This window comes from Peromyscus maniculatus, chromosome 4 (assembly GCF_049852395.1).
Source record: "Peromyscus maniculatus bairdii isolate BWxNUB_F1_BW_parent chromosome 4, HU_Pman_BW_mat_3.1, whole genome shotgun sequence".
Classification (NCBI taxonomy): Eukaryota; Metazoa; Chordata; class Mammalia; order Rodentia; family Cricetidae; genus Peromyscus; species Peromyscus maniculatus.
In genome coordinates this window covers 25503334-25507288 of record NC_134855.1, presented here as the reverse complement: position 1 = coordinate 25507288, position 3955 = coordinate 25503334, and the positions used below count along the sequence as shown (strand labels likewise).

Sequence of the window (3955 nt, the reverse complement as noted above, 5' to 3'; positions counted from 1 at the left end):
GATTTGTCCCGGGAATGTAAGGTTTACTCATCATGTAAAACCCACAAATTTTTCACATCATTCTAAAGTATCCAATTCATATTATTGCATAAACTTCAGAACAATCATTTTTAAATACTCAAAATGTATTCACTATTAGCAACAGGAAGCATAAGAGTTGGAAAGAAATTTTCAACTTCTCACAGAACACTCATGAAAAACCAGTGTCTAGTACACTAAATGCTGCAGCAGAGTAATTTAACACCGTGATTTAAGGCTGGCATGGTAGTGTAAATGTGAGGAGTTCCTTCGCATGACAATCTGAGACAGGGTGACAGTAGAGAGATCGAAGACTCTCTGGAAAATAAAACAAAGGAAAATGTAAGCCAACAAAAAGGATTGATATGAAAGCAGCAGTATTCAACTTCAACATTCTGACTTTTTTTATTCAGCCTGGTAATTGTTTCCTTTCAGTGAGGCTTTGCAAAAAAAGAAAAGTAGTAATCATTGTGGCTGGAAACAAGAACAGCATAAGTGCATTTAAAGGTAGTGATTGTTGAATGACTATAAGGGATCTGTGAGAGGGCTGAGCCAGTAAAGGAAGTTGCCATCAATCCCAAGGACATGAGGTTGATGGGTAGAATCCACATGGTGGCAGAGGGAAAGTTACAGAAAATGCTCCCGTGACCTGCACATGTGCACCAAAGTAACCATGCACTTCCTAAGACACACAGTAAATAATTAAGCAAATAAATAAATGTTATAAGATAAATGTCTGATAGAATCTCTGATAGGTATTAGGACATATGTGCTTTTGGCCATATCACAAAATATAAAACTATATACAAAAACCAAATCTTTAGAATGAGCTAGTCACTAATATTTTTAAATCAAAATAATAGAAATTATTACATATAAATGTAAATATCATTATAAAATAGGAAATATAAAATAGTATATATAAACATTGTTTATTTGCATACAAAGAAACAAAAGTTTTTGCTTACATAAATCAAATACATGTGAATAGAGAAAAAAATATATCCAAGTCATAATTATCTAATGATTCAAAAAATTGAGTGTGAAATGAATTTAAACCCCTTTGAAAATTTACTATAAGTAGTTTCAGTCGGATCCGGGCAGCAGCTGCGGCGGCTCAGTTCTTCTGTAGCTCTCGCTGTCTCCCTTTCGCTTCCAGAAACATGGCCTCTGGTGTGGCTGTCTCCGATGGTGTCATCAAGGTGTTCAAAGACATGAAAGTGCGCAAGTCTTCAACGCCAGAAGAAGTGAAGAAACATAAGAAGGCAGTGCTCTTCTGCCTGAGTGAGGACAAGAAGAACATCATCCTGGAGGAGGGCAAGGAGATCCTGGTAGGAGATGTGGGGCAGACTGTGGACGACCCCTATACCACTTTTGTCAAGATGCTGCCAGACAAGGACTGCCTCTATGCTCTCTATGATGCAACCTACGAGTCCAAGGAGAGCAAGAAGGAGGACCTGGTGTTCATCTTCTGGGCCCCTGAGAGTGCACCCCTTAAGAGCAAAATGATCTATGCCAGCTCCAAGGATGGATGCCATCAAGAAGAAGCTGACAGGAATCAAGCATGAATTGCAAGCCAACAGCTACTAGGAGGTCAAGAACTGCTGCACTCTGGCAGAAAAACTAGGTGGCAGCGCTGTGATCTCCCTGGAGGGCAAGCCTTTGTGAGCCTCCTCCAGCCCCCTGCCTGGAGCATCTAGCAGCTCCAGACCTGCTCATGGGTGTTGCAGGCTGCCCCTTTCCAGCCAGACCAGAGGGGCTGAGGGGATCCCAGCAGGGGGAGGGTAATCCCTTCACCCCAGTTGCCAAATGTCCCCCACCCCCACTCCCACCCCCACCCCCTGGACCGTCCTCCTCCCTCCACCCTGACAGTTCTGGCCTTCCCAAACTGCTTTTATCTTCTGATTCCTCTTGGGTTGAAGCAGACCAAGTCCCTTCCCAGGCACCCAGTTTGAGGGGAGCCTACTTTTTTTTTTAACTACACCCCTACTCCTCATCCCCCCAATCCCATGCTGCCAACTTCTAACCACAATAGTGACTCTGTGCTTGTTTGTTTAGTTCTGTGTGTAAATGAAATGTGGAAATGGCCCTCCCTGTGCCAGCTGGTTGCCTCCCCTTCCCCTTGTTCTCGGCCACTCATGGAAGCAGGACCAGTAAGGGACCTTCAATTAAAACAAAACAAAACAAAAAAATAAAAAAATAAAAAGGCTAATTAACAAGGAAAAAAATTTACTGTAATAGGATGTTTATAAAATTCATATAGAAATACACATGAGCTAGAATATGTGGAAATTTACATAAAAATAAAGATGAAATACTTAATGTACTTGGCATCAAGACTTGCTGTGAAGCTATAATAAACCAAACAGTGTGGTATTTGCTTGAAATGGTCATATAAATCAATGAACATAGTAGAAAGTGAAAAATTAACCTTTATAAATGGAGTCAGTGGAATTGTAAAAATGTTATCCACATGTTAAACACATAAGCATTTGTTCTTTTGCCAAAGATCAAAGCAAAGATATTCACTGTATAAAATAATGTTCAACTTATACCTTTTCTATATATTAAATTAGTTTGGAAGTTCATAAACATTTTAGATGTATCTATTTTCTTGCATGTGTATAAATGTCTTGCTTGCATGTATTTCTATGCATTCCATCCAAGATTCATGCCAGCTGAAGTCAGCAGAGAGTGTTGGATTCATTGGAACTGGAGTTATAGGAGTGGGTGCTTTGAACCAAACCTAGGTTTCCTTAAAAAAAAAAAAAAAAAGGGCTCTAAGCAAGCCTGACTCTACTTAGCTTAAGGCCCAGCTAGTTCCACATTGCACAGCTAGGGGCGGGGACTAGAACCGCAGGCTTGTCCATGCAAGGTAAGTGCTCTTCCCGTGGGCTATATCGCCACCCTGAAAGTGTGAAATTTCATCTAAATGTACAAAATTAAATCTAAAGAAGTTTTCTAGAAAATATTAAGATATTAGATTAGGCAGTTATTTATTGTCTAAAACACAAAGTTTCATATCACAAAGGAAAAAAAATAACTCTGTTACAATGTAAAGCACTACTCAACAAATTCAAAAATGCAGGTTAAATAGGTGAAATCATCTGAAAGTCACTGATTCATAAATTGAAATTCCAAACAGATGGATAACTAATAAAGAGATTTAATTAGTAACTAAACAATTGAAGATAAAGTAATCCTGAGACAAGGAAGGGTGGCTTTCCTGTAAGTTCTGTCAAATATTTAATTAATATTATAAAGTTAATATTATACTGTTCAAGCATTTCCAAAAATCTCAGATGAAAGAATATTTCCAAACATTCTATATGTGCAATATTATCATACTAAAGTTAGAAAAAATACTAAAGAAGTGATAACCGACAAGAGCTTCAAATTCAAATTGATGCAGAAATCTTCAACAAAGCCGGGCGGTGGTGGCGCACGCCTTTAATCCCAGCACTCGGGAGGCAGAGCCAGGCGGATCTCTGTGAGTTCGAGGCCAGCCTGGGCTACCAAGTGAGCTCCAGGAAAGGCGCAAAGCTACACAGAGAAACCCTGTCTCGAAAAACCAAAAAAAAAAAAAAAAAAAAAAAAAAAAAAAAAAAAAAAAGAAATCTTCAACAACATCTAAAAAGTAAGTTTAAAACATTTTACACCTATTAGATACTAGAGCCGGCATAATTTATTCTGGAATTCAAAGGAGCGTCATAATAAAAAAAAAATCAAATAATTACCGTGTTAACAGAAATAAAAGAAATGAGCATGTAAGTGACATTAGAAAAACACTGAAACTCTTTAACCCTTTTTTATAATAAAACACTTGATGCAAACTAGGTATACATGAAAACTAACTCACCTTACTGGAAGCAACACTTCGAGAGTCTACATTTACCAAAGCCCCTGGTGACAAACTGGAAGGTTTCCTCTAAGATGC

The 3955-nt window shown here is 38.5% G+C and overlaps 1 pseudogene; it reads left to right on the top strand.

The window, feature by feature from the left end:
- Positions 1-1109: 1109 nt before the first annotated feature.
- LOC102908203 (cofilin-1 pseudogene) lies at positions 1110-1830 on the top strand (annotated as a pseudogene).
- Positions 1831-3955: the final 2125 nt, after the last annotated feature.